General features: G+C 40.4%; 1 pseudogene; it reads right to left on the bottom strand.

Moving 5' to 3' along the window:
* Nucleotides 1-6111: 6111 nt before the first annotated feature.
* On the bottom strand, nucleotides 6112-9090 carry LOC127229068 (heterogeneous nuclear ribonucleoprotein A1-like; annotated as a pseudogene).
* Nucleotides 9091-17215: the final 8125 nt, after the last annotated feature.

Genomic DNA, 17215 nt, shown 5'->3' with positions numbered 1-17215 from the left:
AGGAAAAATGTGGTCTGAGGGGTCACCCATCTTGCCTGGCCTCTTCATCTTGGTTTTCAGCCAGGATTGCTGATCTTTGATGTGCAGTATTGCTAGTGGATTTTGTAAGTTCAAGGTCAGCACGCAAAGCTGAAAGCATGCAAGGCTGAGGCCAGAATACTGAGGCTGAGTGGAAAGGAATCTGCTGCTTGCCTGGGATGTTGGGCTGAACCAGCAGGGGTCTCGGGCCCTAGTCTGAAGTCTTGTTTGAATTCAGAGCTTTGAACATCCCACCAGGAATGGTAGCATCAGGGGGAGGGCATGTTGGTAGCCTAGAAGAGATTCCAAAATCCAAAGAATGCCTTCCATTGTGTGTTTACAAATTCTGTTTAGAAATAAAGAACATTTCCTTGGCACCGGGTTTCTCCCTAATCCCATACTGGTCCCCTCTATCAAGATATCTCTTTCATTATTCTCCCCTTCCATCCCCCTCCCAATTCAACCATTCTGATCCCTTATGTTCCCTTCCTCCCCTCTACTCCCCCTGCCCCCAATTTACACAGGGCATCTCCTCTATTTTTTATTCGCAGGATCTTCCATCCCTCTTAGGGTTCACCTTGTTTCTTAGCTTCTCTGAGGCTGAGGATTGTAACCTGGTTGTCCTTTGCTTAACATTTAATATCCACTTATGAATGAGTACATACTGTGTTTGTCTTTCTGGGCCTGGGTTACCTTACTCAGGATGATTTTTTTCTAGTTCCATCCATTTGCCTGCAAATTTCATGATGTCATTGGTTTTGGTTTGTTTTCTGTTGAGTAATACTCCATTGTGTACATTTGCCACATTTTCTTTATCCATTCTTTGGTTGAGGGGAATTTAGATTGTTTCCAGGTTCTGGCTGTTATAAGTAATGCTACTGTGAACATAGTTGAGCAAGTGTCCTTATGCCCAAGAGTGGTATCGCTGGGTCTTCAGGGTAGACTGATTCCCAGTTTCTGAGAAAGTGTCATACTGATTTCCAAAGTGGCTGTACAAGTTTGTACTCCCACCAGCAGTGAAGGGGTATTCCCCTTACTCCACATCCTCTCCAACATAGGGTGTCATTATTGTTTTTGATCTTGGCTATTCTCATAGGTGTAAGATGGTATCTTAGAGTTGTTTTAATCTGTATTTCCCTGATAGCTGAGGGTGTTGAACATTTCTTTAATTGTTCTTGGCCATTTAAGATTCTTCTGTTGAGAATTCTCTGTTTAAATCTGTACCCCGTTTTTAATGGGAATATTTGGTATTTTGATGTCTAGTTCCTTGAGTTCTTTATATATTTTGGATATCAATCCCCTGTCAGATGTGGGTTCTTGTGCCAAGGAATCCCCCAGGACCCACAAGGATGGCCCCAGCTAAGACTCCCAGCAATAGTGGAAAGGGTGTCTGAACTGGCCTTCCCCTGTAATAAGATTGGTGACCTCCCTAATTGTCATCATAGAGCTGTCATCCAGTACTTGATGGAAGCAGATGCAGAGAACCACAGCAAAGCACTTGTAGGAGTCTGGGAGTCCAGTTGAAGAGGGGGTGAAGAGATTATATGAGCAAGGGGATGGGTTAAGATTGTGATGGGAAACCCTCTGAGATAGCTGACCTGAGCTTGTAGGAGCTCACAGATGCTGGACAGACAGTTAGGGAGTCAGCATGGGACCCACCTAGGCCCTCTGCATCTGGGTGACAGTTGTGCAGCTTGGTCTTTTGTGAGGCCCCTAACAATGGGACCAGGACCTACCCCTGATGCATGAGCTAGCTCTTTGGAACATGATCCCTATACTGGGATGACTTGTTTTGCCTTGATGTAGGGGCAGGAGGGGGGAGCTTGGCCCTGCCTCAACTTGATATGCTATGCTTTATTGATTCCCATGGGAGGCTTTACTCCATCAGAATGGAGATGGAGGAGGAGTTGATGGGGGGAATAGAAGGGAGGGGGAGGGAATGGGAGAAGAAGAGGGAGGGGAAACTGTGGTTGGTATGTAAAATGAATAAAAAATGATGAAAAATAAAGTCTATTAATTTTTATACCCCATCACTTTAGTAGAAGAATTTGTCAGCTATAGATGTTTTTTGGTGGAGTCTTTAGGGATTTATATATATATATATATAAATCACATCACCTGCCTGGGCATGATAGCATACTCTTTTATTCCCAGCACTTGGGAGACAGAAACAGGTAGCTCACTATGAGTTTGAGGCCAGATCTGCTCTATATAGTGAGTTTCAGACCAACCAAGGGTACCCAGAAAGATGATGACTCAAAACAAAACAAAACAAAAACAAAAGCAAAAGACCACATTGTCAGCAAATAAGACTACATTGACTTCTTCCATCCCTGACTGTATCTCTTGATCCCCTTCTCATTGCTCTAGCTAAGAGCTAAGTACTATATGGAGTAGGGATTGAGAGATTGGACATCCTTGTTTTGTTCCTGCTTATCCACTGGCGGAAACAACTTTATTCATCAACCAATAAGAAAAACATATATTCACAGTATACAGAAGGACCTCCCACATCAGATGCCCATGTCAATCCCAAAGTCATATGAGCAGTAAGGACAACTGAGGAGACAAAGGCCTGACAAGCTGTCAGAAAGACATTCTGATTTGTAGAGCTGCCTGCAAGTGGTGCAGTGAGATTCAGGCTTCTGGCCTTCATGAGCTGTCACCCATCTTGGGTGGGCTTTCAATGATTTGGTTGCATGGTTCCTGCTTCTGTAGATAACCTTTCATTCATATTCCTGTAAGTAAACCCTGATAAACTCATTGGTTCTCCAAATTGGACTTGGGTGGTGTTATTACTTTGGTCTGTCATTGGCTCTTTGTTTGGGTAGAATAAACATTTGTGTCCATCTCAATAGGGAAAAATGCCACATAAAAAAGGGGAGAAAGATATAGTACAATATTGACTGGGATCAGGCATGGGCTTGCACATGCAAAACTCTGTGTGTGTGTGTGTGTGTGTGTGTGTGTGTGTGTGAGCATGCATGGGGTGTGTGTACAGGTGTATGTGTATGAATGTGTGTATGGGTATGTGTGTGTATGGATATATGTGTATGAATGTGTGTGTGTGTATGAATGTGTGTGTGTATGGGTATATGTGTATGAATGTATTTTGTGTATTCACATCAACCCTAGTCTAGAAATATTAACCATCCCAGAAACAAGCAACAATGCTTTAGTCTTTAGTTTGTTTTGTTGAAATACTTGTTCTCATTAGTGGGAACCAAGGCTTCTTGAAAATATAGCTTATCTTCTGTCTGAAGAAAAATACAAGAGCCAGAAAAACTTGAAATATGCAGCCATACCCCATACAGAGTCTTCAAAGACTAATGAGGCAAAGGACTCTGTTGCTAACATGAAGTGATTCCCTGCTGGCCAAAGATGAAATAGTTTGAATGTTAGAATAGGAATGTGATGGATTGAAATGTATAAACTATTCTTAAACCCGTGATTCAGTAATGACAAAGGAATCTGCACAATGGGGTGACCTTTGGAGGATGATAGAAACAGATTAATTGTCTTGAAATTTGGTAAATAAAGAGAGAGGATCAAACAGTAACCTTCATTCCCTGTGTGTATGAATTCTACCGGCCAGTGACTTAGTTTGCTCAGGATACCATAGCAAAATATCACAGGCTGTATGGCTTAACCAACAAAAATACATTCCTCATGATTTAGGATCCCAGAAATACAAGATCATGGTGTCCAGAATTAGGTCTTTTTGAAATCTTGTACTAGCTTCAAGATGACCACCTTCTTTCTGTGTTTTCATGTGCCCTCTGTGTGGATGTGGAAAGAACGACAAATTTTCTGATGTCACCTTCATTTCATAAGGAATTCAGTGCCATTAGATTAGGGCTGCACCCTTATGATCTCATTTTACCTTGATTGTCTCCCTATTGCCCAAAACAACCACTCACAATCTGTAAAGTTAGGACTTCAACAAAACAGCCTATGGGAAGAATTCTTCGTTTTTACTCAGGGTTTCAGAGAATCCAGCCCACCACCCTTCGTTCTGTTGATCTAGACCCATGGTGAGGCAGTATAATGGGGAGGGGGTGGTCCACCTCATGGAAGAAAGGAATCAAGAGTGGGCAAGGGCATTTCTGCAAAGGCATGTTCCCAGTAACCCACTTCCGGCATGTAGGCTCCACCTTCTGAAGTTTCCACAAACTCTCCAACAGATAATGTTTAAGACAAGAGCCTTTGGGGACATGTCATATTCAAATCATAACAATCACCAGAGTCAATGGGAGGAAAAGTCCCTTTACAGATTATTCCAGTAAAGAAGTGAAAAAGAAAAGATAGAATATCTTCATTTTCCAATTTCCAATGAACTCATGCATGTAAGAATTGAGTATTAGTGTGTTCTCCAAGAGAGAAGGCCAGACATGTGTTATGCCATAAAAGAATGTGGTGCTCATGATGGAGACGGGACTCACACGATAAGTGCTTGCCATGAATGCATAAGGACCTTGGTTTAATCACAGCACAGCAGTCGACACAGCATGGTGCACCTGTAATTTAGCACTGAGGAGGCAGAGACAGGGACAGTATCCAATTTTTGAGGACCCAAAAAGGAGCTTCGCCATCATGTCATCTTCCTTTCTCCTGTTTATTTTCTCTTGTGAGCTCTGCCCTTCTCTTACGATACCTTCAGTGGTATCTTTACTTCATTGTATAAAATGGGACATCTATGTCCACTCACCACTCTCTCAATACCCAGGAGGGACATTATTGTGGAACAGTCAGAAGAATGCAAGAGCCCGAGGATGGAGAGGAATGCTGTTGAGTGCTTGCCACAAAAGCATGAAGACATAGAGGACGCAGGTTTAATCTACACCAAATATCCGAGTATAATATGTCTGTCATACCCATGAGCTCATGGCACCTGTGGTTACCAGCACAAGATCAAGCCAGATAAAAGTCTTGCATAGGTGGGATAGATAATATTCAGGGCCTTCTCCTTACTGAAGAGCTTTTTTGGCAGTTGGTGGTTGCTGGAGGAAGAAACACTGTTCTTTGAGGATGTGGCCATTGGTAGGATTTCTATATTCTATTGGAAGGCTCCCAGACCCATGGGAACACAGGCACCACTAACTAGACTTAATAGCTTATTTTTTAAAAAGACATGAAATTGGAAAGGTATCTGTTGAAGGGGATATGAGGGAATTGGAAGGGGGACATAGGGGGATAGATATGAATATGAACATATATGTGCATATATACATATGAAAGCTATGTATACAAAATTAAAGATATTTTGTTATTCTTCATACATTTACATTTATTTATTTACATTGTATTTACACGTTTTGTCTTCATTGGGCATTAATTTTTTTTCTTTTCCTAGTTTTTCTTTTTATGTTATTCTCTGCGGTTGGTTTTGCTTCCCTCCATACATTTAGTAGTATTTTGACTTTATCTGAGTTTTTTTTTCAAGAAAATTAAATTGTTTATTGATTACACATGGTTACGAATGATACACAAGCTTCATTCCCATTCCCATCTGCTATTTTATCTGCTACCATTATTCAATTGATATTGCATAGGGTGTGCCAACAACCATTTTATAACCAAATTGCGACTTTGCTTGGATGACCCTTTTAATGGTGAAACTCATTAAAGTCACAACAATAACTGGCAGTTTAACTACACCAAGGTTTTTGAAGTCAATGGCTTCTCCACTCAAGCAATTATAAATAAATCCCAAGTGGAACTTGGCACCACCCTGAAGGAATTCTAACTTCACACTCTTGGGGAAGTTTACCAAGATGGCAGAGTAGACTAACTTTACACAGCACATTAAAAAAGAAAAAGAAAAAAGACATTTATTCAGTGTTATGATCAGACTATTAGATTTAGCAATCAACAGCATGGGTGAAAAAAAGGCTACAGTAAAACCCTTTGTTAGAAAGCTTTACACTTTCCACAGAAGAGAAACTAAAATAACCTGTTATACATACAATTAGTCACAAATACAGTCCTGGGGGTTTTGCCCATATACATGAGTATTGTCTAACACATGTCTTCTTTTTAGCAGCGAGGCCCTGCCACCGCTGCACTTGGCTGAGTTCACAATCTGCTGTAACCTGTAGCTTCCCTGTCACTTCTCTGGCTCTCCTCTCCTGCTAAGCTTTGTTTCCTGGCTGTAATTAGAACCTCCTGCCACTGCCATAGCTGCTGTGGCTGCTCCTGGAACCACCATAGCCATCTCGGTTTCGTGGTTTAGCAAAGTATTGGCCTCTACCATAAGGGCCAGAGCTTCTGCCTCCAAAGTTTCCTCCCTTCATTGGTCCAAAATTTGAAGACTGATTGCTATTATAATTGTCAAAACCACTGTAGCTTCCACCACCTCCAAAATTGCTTCCGTCATTACCAAATCCATCATAGCCATCCCCACTGCTACCATATCCACCACTACCACGGCTACCACCAAAGCCACCATGGCCACTAAGTTTCCCCCTTGACCAAAATTGTCATTGCCGCCAAAACCACTTCCACGACCACCACCAAAGTTTCTGGAACCACTTCGCCCTCTAGCCATCTCTTGCTTTGACGGGGCTGTTCTCGCTTCACAGTTGTGGCCATTCACAGTGTGGTGTTTCTGAATAACACTCTTGTCCACAGAGGCATGGTCATCAAAGCTGACAAAAGCAAACCCTCTCTTTTTCCCACTGCCTCTGCCCTGCATGATTTCAATCGCTTCAGTTTTCCCATACCGCTCAAAATAATGTTGCAGGTGATGTCTTCAGTGTCCTCTTTAGTCCCACCAACAACGATCGTTTTCACAGTTAAGTGGGCACCTGGTCTCTGAGAATCTTCTCTTGAAACAGCTCTCTTAGGCTCCACAACTCTTCCATCCACCTTGTGTAGTCTTGCATTCATAGCGGCACCCACTTTCTGCACAGTGACGTATGTGGCGAGCCCAAAGCCCCTGGATCGCTTGGTGTTTGGATCTCTCGTTACCACACAGTCGATGAGTGTTCCCCATTGCTCAAAATGGCTCTTCAGACTCTCATCAGTAGTTTCGAAGCTCAGCCCTCCAATGGAGAACTTCCGCAGCTGTTCTGGCTCTTGGGGTGACTTTGACAGAGAAATGAGAGCCTTTCCTGATGCTTCAGGAGTAAGCCAATGACCCTATCTATCTGAGTGTTGTTGATTCTCATGTTTTGTTCTTTTATTCCTCTTCTGATATTTATCTAATTTTGTTTCAGATGTTTTTCATTACTAAGAACTCTTTTTTCCCCTGAATCTCTTTCTGTTATTGAGCTTTTAAGAGAAGGGAGTTCACATAGAACTGAACCAGGCTCCCTGAATGTGAGTGTCATTTAGAAGGCCTGGGCAGTCTATGGAGCCTCTGGCAGTGGAACCAGTATTTACTCCTACTGCACGAATGGACTTTGGAAACCCATTTCCTATGGAGGGATACTCTCTCAGCCTAGATACACGAGGGAGGGCTTAGGTCCTGCCCCAAAATATGTGTCAGACTTTGATGATCCCTCATGGGAGGCCTTACCCTCCTTGGGGAGTGGATGGGGAGTGGGATGGGGCAGTTGGTGGGGGGAAAGGGGGGATGGAGTGGAGAGGGAACTGGGATTGGTATGAAAAATAAGATTGTTTTTAATTTAAATAAAAAAATATTTTTTAAAAAACCCAAATATGTAACCCCCCCCCCCAAAAAAAAGAGAAGGCTGCTCAATAACAAAATCCTCACAAAGCAACCTGGAAGTGTTGCAAATCACAAGACAGAAATACAAGAGACATGACAAAAGCAAAGCAACAGGACAGGACTCCCCCAAAGGAGGCTGAAACCCCTGCCGCCTGCTGCATTGATAATATTGAGGCAGGTGAAATGCCAGCTGAAGATTCCAAAACTCCTCTGGTAAAAATAATCAAAGACCTAAAAGAGGGTATCAATAAGTAGATGGATTAAGTCAGGGTCTGAGAAGGAAAGTCGGAAACATAGAGGAAAGTGTCAGCAAAACAGGTGAGACAATCAGAACTATGGGAGATAAATATAGAAGAAAATTCAGTAAGAAAACTGTTATTCTGAAAACAATGTTAGAAACACACACAACACACACACGCACAATGGGAAGCAGCAGAAGAAAGAACACCAGGAATGGAGGATGAGGTTGACAAAACACAACATCAAGAAGGAAACTATAAATGAATAAGCATGATCACCATGTTGAAGAACTCTGGGATACCATCAAGAGACCAAGTCTATGAATTTATGGGACAAGAGAAAAAAATTGAGATAAACACTAGATACACAGAGGATTTACTCAATGAAACTGTAGCAAAGATGTTCCCAAATCTAGAGAAAGAAATGGGCAGCCAAACATAGTAAGTACTTAGAACCCCAAACAGACATGACCTCTGCTTGACAAACTATTGTCAAGAAGGAAAAAAAATCCTACAAAGCAAAAAACCCCAATATTGTCAAGAAAAATGTCAACCCACCTACAGAGGTAGAAATATATCATAGCATAACATCTCTTGTCAGCAATGATGAATGACAGGAAGCATGGAATGATATATTTCAAGCTCTGACAATAGATAGATAATGGCTCACCAAGATTGCCATATCCATAAAGACTATCTTTTAAATTGGAGAAGACAATTTTAAAAGATAATACAAGCACTAACTAAGGCACATTGTATCTGCCAAGCTAGTCCTGTAAAATTACTAGAGGGAGGCTATAAGCAGAAGAGGAAAACAGCATCAATCACAGTTTGTTTGCTGAGAGGAATGGGGAAACCCAGGAGAGCTAAGTTCATCATGTACCACACAGCAACCAGCAAAACCCTGATACCAAATGGAAAACAATGGTTAATCTTAATTGGGTACACCTGTGAGATATTTTCTTGATTAAGTCAACTAAAGTGGATGACCTACCCAAAATGTGGGTGGCCAGCTCAGAAATAAGGAGGTCCAAGGGAATAATGCTTGCCTCCACATCTTTCTGTGAGTTAATTCATCTACTCTGTTGCTGCTGTTGCCATCAGGTCTCTGCTTCATTTACCTTCCAACATGTTTCTCCAGGCATCCTCCAGGCAGGCCATTGGTGCCTGTTGATGTGTCTAGTCTCAGAGTCTGAGCAGCTAGCTGGTGGGTTTCAACCTCGCCATGGTGAAGTCAGCTATTGTTGACCTACTCAGACCAAACTGTCTAAACCAATCTAATAAGTCCCATATGCTCTCATTTCTGTTCTCCTAGAAAAATGGCCTAGAAACTTCATATAGAAAGAAAATAAAGAACAAACAATCAACTAACAAGCCAGAAAAACAATCAACAAAGTTCTAGCCATTAGTGAGTATCTTTGTTGTGGAACTATCCTTTTGTACACTGTGAAGTTGTGCTGCTTTCATTGGTTTAATAAAGAGTTAAATAGCTAATAGCTAGGCAGGGATGGGTTAGGTGAGACTTGCACACAGGGAGAGAGCTCTCTGGGAGGAAGGAGGCCATAACCACCAGGGGATGTGGGCAGAAGCAAGATGAACATACTGTGTTAAAGAAAAGTACCAAGCCAAATGGTGGAACTTCAATAAGAAATACAGGTTATTTTAAGTTATAAAAGCTAGTTAGCAACAAACCTAATCTATTGGTCAAGGATTTATAATTAACTAATCTCTGTGTGGCTATTTGAGAACTGGCTGGGGGGACCTACAAATGGTGACCAAGGCAGGGCCACATACATCCACATTAAGTCTGAGAAAGTGTTTTAAAAAGTTTGGAACACAGAATCAAATGCAGCTTCCTGGTAACAGAGGTCTCTTGGATAGGCTCGGCATATAGAAACTGCCTATGGGCTGGAGCCAACCACTAGCACCCTCTGCTAAGCTGAACTGTACTGGTGACTGACTGACATATCAGTTTAAGATTCATCTCATTTGCAGAGAAAACTGTACATGCTCAGTAAACACAGATCTAGATAGGGAGAAAAACTCAAAACAGGCTACCGTGTGTTTAAAAATGTGCATAAACTGAGAGGGGGGGAGAGAGAGGGTATAGACAGTCTTAGAAAAAATAGTTTAAAAATAATGAAGTCTTTAAAGAGAAAAGTAAAATAAAAAAGTAGTAAGTCATGTAGAGATAGAAAATACAGGGAGTCTGGATCCTGTGTGATGTTGTATTGATTTGATTGCTGATGAATGAGTGACACCTGCTGAGAGACATTGGATTATGGCGGCTGCTGGATGAAACCAACCTATATATTTTAGAAGTGTCTTGACTTCAAAATGGAAGTCAAAAGGTATGTTGCTTTGGTAAAGAGGTTATATTTTTGTTCACACAGAAAACAAAAGGCTGTGGATTCATTCAGGGTTGAAGAAGATCATGTTTGATAGGGGAGACACCCCACAAGTCCTGGTTATAAACATAAAGAAATAAACCTTAAAAAACATCTACAGGGCAGGTAATATATATTTTAGCTGCTCAAACATAAAACAAAAAATCATCTTTAACTGACTTGTGTAACTCACATTCTGAAGGCAAGGATGTAATGACTTCACTAGACCCAAGATAAATGATAAATGCGTGTTTGGGGGGAACACTTACATAGAAAAATACAAAGAACCACAGGAGCATTTCTCTGCCTTTCCTACTGGATTGGCTAACCCACCAGAAAGAGCAGGCAAACAGATGCCACACCTCAAGCTTCCCTCTCTCTGCTTCCATCCACCTGAAGTCATACCCAAAGGGAATGTGGTCACTATTCCAGGTTCACAGACAAGACACAGTCAACATTCCATACTTACGTTAATGCAGATATGTATGTTACCTTTAAAAGTTTGTTTTCATAACAAGGTGGTCAAACACCAGTGAGTGATCCAGCCTCTCAGAATGTCTCTGTTGCAGTTTCCTCAAAGTTCTGCATACAAAACAGCTTCAAGACTGCTGGCTAAGATGGTTCAGCCCTCACAGACTACTCTGGTCAGAATTTGACCATTATCCTGATTTTCTCAGGGTCCCTCCAAAGATGCTGGCACCCCCAGACAACAGAAAGCAGTCTAGAGGAGACAATGCCTGTGTTCCCAAGATATGGGTTATGGATGTTTGTCATAATTTGGATGGGGTTGTTATTGGTCATGCTCAGAAGAAAAGCTAAAGAAAGGAGTTAGATTCAAGAATCTCTTTCTTAAGGAAAAAAAAAGGGGGTATAGTATAGAAACGATGAAACAAAAGGGGTATTGTGCTTACGTAGCTCATTTTAAAATGTAACATAATTAAAAATACAGGTTAATAGTCTTCTATAATTAAACTTTCAGCCATATTAGGTATGCTTTCAAGGCTAAATATACCTTAGATAGAGAGATGGTCTTCAAGCACTTCAAAGACTTACAGACTATTGCATTTAAGATGTTAGTAACCTGAGGATTTTCATGACAGTGAAGATTTATCTGCTCCTGACAGTACCAATCTACTTCAGAGAAAATGCTGGGCAAAAAAGAACCTCCATATGGAGTTTACTTTCTTTGTGGCAAAAGCTAGCCTTTTGGGCAAGAAACTGTCCTTGCCTCAAGTGCTGGCATTATGCTGTCCAAATTGGACAAATAAAACTCAAAAGAAAGTGACTGCTGAACTTTGCCAAGACAAGGTAGGACAGTCCTTCAAAATTCTTACTTCTCAGAAATGTCTGTCAGATAAACTAGGCCTGCAGGCTGAAGATATATACTCCAATGTTACAGAGGAACTTTGAATGACTGTCTAGGCAGCCAGATATTCCTTTTGTTAGGTAATATTACATCTTTTTGGGGTCTTTGATGTAGTTAAAGACTACATAGTTAAATTTACAGTTTTCCTTAGTTATGATGAAAAGTAAATTAGGTATAAAACTTTATACTCACAAAGATAAGACAGATAATAGAGTATTTTCTCTAAATTCGTCAAATACAAATGGACTGGATATCATAACTATAATTCTTACGTGATAACTATCTTTGTTATATATAGTTTTACTATGTTAAAGTTAAAACTTCCCTTTTTACTTGGACAAAAGGGGGAAATGTAGAGCAAACTTTTTTTGTACACTGTGAGGATGTATTGCTCTTATTGGGTTAATAAAGAGCTAAATGGAGGCAGGAAGAGGTTAAGCAGGACTTATGGACAGGGAGTGAACTCTCTGGGAGTGTGAAGTTGCCAGGAGACTCAGGGAGAAGCAAAATGAACACGTTGTGTTAAAGAAAGGTATTGAGCCACTTGATAGAACTTAGGTAAGAGATATGGGTTAATTTAAGTTGTAAGAGCTAGTTAATAACAAGGCTAACCTATTGGCTGAGCATTTATAGTTAATAATAAGTCTCTATGTGATTATTTGAGACCTGGATGTTGGGGCAGAAAATTCAGCCTACACATCTTAAGTTAATAACCTTAGGTATAAAAGGCCTAAACTCGATAATAAAGAGATGCAGACCGATTGAATGGATTTTAAAACTAGACTCAATTATTTACCATCTCCAAGAAACACATAACATAGACTGATAGGAAACAGTCTGTCAAGTGAAGAGTAACAATAAACTGGTATAGCTGTTTTGATATCTGATAAAGGAACAAAGTAGCCTTCAACCAAAATTAGCCAGAAGAGATAATGAAAGCCATTGCATATTCATAAAGTAAACAACTCAGCAAGAGTATATAACAATTGTGTCCTAGTTGGCATTTTACTACTGTGATTAAACACATGGCCAAAAGAAACTTGGGTTGGGGAGGGTTTATTTGCCTTACAAGTCCCAAGTCTCAGTTCATCACTGAGGGGAGTCAGGACAATAACTCAAGGCAGGAACCTGGAGGCAGGAACTGAAGCAGAGGCCATGGGGGAATACTGTTTACTGGCTTGATCCCCATGATTCATGAAGATCCAGTGGTGGCCTGTGCCTTCCCATAGTAAACATCAATCTAGTAAAATCTTCACAGCCTTGCCTAAAGGCAACGTGATGGAAGGATTTTCTCAGTTGGGGTTCTCTCTTCCCAGATGATCCTCACTTGTGTCAAGCTGATGAAAAACAAAGTAAAACATTAAGAAACTTGTAAGCACAAATAGTGAATCTATATGCACTAAATGCTGGACTGCCAATTTCATAAACACTCACAGACATGTGGTAATACTTTATGATCTAACAAATAAAGCTTGCCTGAAGATCAGAGTGAAAAGCTAGTCACACTAGTTAGCCACAGAAGTCAGGCGGTGGTGGTATACACCTTTAATCCCAGCACTCAGGAGACAAAGGCAGATAGGTCTGTGTTAGTTCAAGGCCACTCTGGGCTACATGAAATTGATCCAGTCTAAAAGAGAAATAGAGCTCACACAAAGGTGATCCCAGCACTTGGTGACACACCTTTAATCTCAGCACTAAGGAGGTGGAGACAGGAAGGGATATGGCTGGGCAGAGAGAGGAATGTAAGGTGGAGGAGATAGGAGCTCAAGGCAGTCTGAGGCAGCAGTCTGAGGTGGAAGTCTGAGGAGCAGTCTGAGCATTGGTAAAGGTAAGAACTTTCTAGTGGCCGGCAGCTCTACTTTTCTGATCCTTCACCTTTTCATCCCCGGTAGCTGATTCCATATGTTTATTATTAAGACCTGTTAGAACTCATGCTACATAGACATGAAAGATTAAATATTCCTGATTCATTACCTCACTGTCATCTTTACATAAGTTATCTAAACTGAAATTCCAACAAAGAAACCTCAATATTGGGGCTGGAGAGATGGCTCAAAAGCTAAGGACAGGTATTGCTCTTGAAAAGGACCTAGATTTGGTTCCCAGAACCTCTGTCAGGTAACTCACAACCAGCTGTAACTCAAGATCCAGAGGGTGAGATGCTTCTGGCCTCTATGAGCAACTGCACTCAGGTGCAAATATCTCCCATATATAGAAAATTAAAAGTAACAATGAATCTGAGCCAGGCGTCGGTGGCACATGCCTTTAATCCCAGCACTTGGGAGACAGAGGCAGGCGGATCTCTGTGAGTTTGAGGCTAGTTTGGTCTACAGAGCTAGTTCCAGGACAGCCTCCAAAGCAACACAGAGAAACCCTATCTCAAAAAACCAAAACAAATAATAATAATAATAACAATAATAATAATGAATCTGAAAAAAGAGAGAAACTTCAGTGTTTTAACCACATTACAGATCAAATAGAATGTGTGTGTGTGTGTGTGTGTGTGTGTGTGTGTGTGTGTGTGTGCATGTATCACCCAACAAATACATACTACATATACTCAGCAGCTCATGGGAACTTCTTTAAGACAGACCACTTCCTAAGTCACAAATCAAGTAAGAATTAAAATGATTTCTTGTATATTATCAGAGCACAGTGGAATAAAAATGAAAATACACAGATGTCGTATAAAACACCCTTGAATGACTAGTAAGTTGTTGAAAAATCAGGGGTTAAATGTAAAGTTTCTAGAATCAAATGAAAATGAAAACACAGTTTTCTCTGAGTGCTAATGTTAAAAATCCAGGAAGATCTCAAAGAAATAACCCAATGATGTACCCGCAGCTCCAAGAAAACAAGAACAACACAAATGCAAAAGCACAAGGTCAGGGCAGAAATTAATAAAGTGGGGACTAAAAGAATAATGCATAGATCGGTCAGACAAAGAATTGATTCTTTGAAAATTTAACAGTATTGACAATCTCCTAGCTAAATTAACCAAAAGTATGAGACAGGTCTTAATTAATAAAAATTAGAGAGGAAAGGGGGGAAGGTTGTGGGGACACAGTCTAAGAATGGAGTTGTGTGGGGATTCTGAATGCTTGTAAAGAAAAAAAAAAAAAAAAAAAAAAAAACCCAAAGAAACAAGAGTCTTGTAATCTCAGTTCCTCCAAAGCACAGAATTGTTCTTGAAATGTGTTTTCATTCTCCTCCCAGGTGTAGCGGATAGAAGTGAGTTTATATCACCTGTTGTTCTTCATATACCTCTATGGAAAAACGGGTTTTGTTTTTTTGCCACATGTGGCTTGTTCTTGCGATTGCACACTTTACTCAGGTGACTCTTCTTAACCCTCGGAATAAATTGTCTGATGCTCAGAATAAAGTGGCTATTGCTTGAGACTTCAGTCTGTCTTATTTTTAGTCTCTACTCTCATTTTTAGTCTTTAGTCTCAATCTTTTTTACTTTAGTCTGCCTCATTTTCAGGCCACCAACTAGAGTAGTAAACAGGAGATTGTTAGTATCTAATACATCTGGGGTATTTTGAAACCCTATATTCCCAAAATGGAAAAGCCTGAAATAATAACTTCCTAGACACACATAATCTATCAAATTTAAATTAAACAGATGGACAAACCTAAACAGACCCATAATAATCAACAAGACTGAGGCAGGCATAAAAATATCCCCACACAGAAAAGCCCGGGAGTAGGTAGACTCACAGGTGGACTCACTCTGTCTAACCTCTAAGGAAATGCTACCACTAATGCTCCTCAAACTGCTCCATAGAATATAAATAAAGGAACATTGCCATACTCATCCTATAAAGCCAGCATTATCCTGATATCAAAAAAGGTTAACGGTACCTCAATAAAAGAAAACTATAGACTAATTTCCCTGATGAGCATAGATACAAAATTTCTCAGTAAAATTCTTACAAATACAAAAAAAAAGAACTCATAAAGAAGATGATACACCATCACTGAGTCGGCTTTATTATAGGAGTGTACAGTTGGTGTGACATATGCAAATCAAAGAATGTAATACAGCACATAAACAGACTTGATGGGAATCACATGGTTATCCCAATATGTGTTTGGGATCATCACCATCCTCACTACCTCAGGCCTCTGAGATAGAAAATTACTGCCTCTTAAGAAGTAAGCAGAATGTTCAGCAGAGCATTCCTAGATACAGGCTTGTGGTTTTACAACCAGTAAAAGAATAGCTCAGGATAGTCTTCCTGTTGCAGCTTTACAGACAGTTAAAGAATGGCTCAGGATATTCTTCCTGTTGCAGCTTTACAGACAGTTAAAGAATAGCTCAGGATATTCCTCCTGCTACAGTTTTACAGCCAGTTATAGATTAGTTCAGGGCATTTCTTCTACTGACCCTTCGTCCTACCCACTTGCAAAACCCCGCTCACATCCTGCGTATGGTCCTATATAAGCCTCCCCTGAGAAAATAAAGTTTGACAGCTTGATTAGAATATGGACGTGCTGTCGTTCTTCTTATCCCTTACCCTTTGATTCCCCTAGGTGTCTCCCAGTTTGTCGTTGACTGCCCCACGGGTTGGAGCAAATATGGAACAAAAGCCTTTGAGAAAATTTAACATTTCTTCATGATAAAAGACCCCAAAGAAATGAGAAATAGAAGGGGCATACCTTGACAAAATAAAGGCTACATATGACAAACCTATAGCCAACATTATCCTACATGGGGGGAAAACAAGAACATTTCCTCTAAAATCTGAAATGAGACAAGAGTGCTCATTTCTTTATTTTTATTCAATACTGTGTGCAAGTCTTTGCTGGAACAATAAAACAAAAGAAATCAATAAAAGTGTTATAATTAGGAAAGAAAGAAGTCAAGTTATGCCTATCTGCAGACAGTGTAATCTCTCCTTAATGGACCTTACAGACTCCATCACAACACTCAGCAAAGAGTGCTGGGGAAATTGTATTTCCATGTGTGGAAGACAGGAGGATTCAAAATGGGTCAAAGACCTTAATGTAAGACCTGAAACTGTGGAGTGGGTAGAGGGAAATATAGGTAAAACACTGTGAGGTGCAGGTACAAGTAAAGGCTTTCTGAAAACGACTCCAATAGCATAGGAAAATACAGCAAGAAAAGACAAGTGCAATTGCATGAAAGTAAAACGTGTCTACTCTACAAGGGAAACTGTCTGCGAGTTAACAGAATGGGAGAAAATCCTTGGCAACCATACCTAAGATAGGAGCCAATATACAGACTATATAAAGAACTACAAAAATTAAATGCCAAAAAGAAAAAGAATTCTTTCAATTAATAAATGGGCAAGTGAACTGGACAGACATTTCTCAAAAGAAAGACTACAGATAGCCAATAATTTCTTGGAATGATGTCCTATTTCCCTAGTCATCAGAAAGCTGCAAAGTCAAAGTACATTGAAAAATCACCTCCAGTCAGAATGGCTACCATCAAGAAAAATGGTAGCAAGCACTGTTGAGGATGTGGGGAAAGAAAAATGTTTATTTTCCATTGGTAAAATTGTAA

The sequence above is a fragment of the Phodopus roborovskii genome, unplaced genomic scaffold, assembly GCF_943737965.1.
Source record: "Phodopus roborovskii unplaced genomic scaffold, PHOROB, whole genome shotgun sequence".
In the NCBI taxonomy this organism is placed as follows: Eukaryota; Metazoa; Chordata; class Mammalia; order Rodentia; family Cricetidae; genus Phodopus; species Phodopus roborovskii.
Note: the sequence above shows the minus strand (reverse complement) of the source record. Positions and strands in the feature narration are given on the sequence as shown.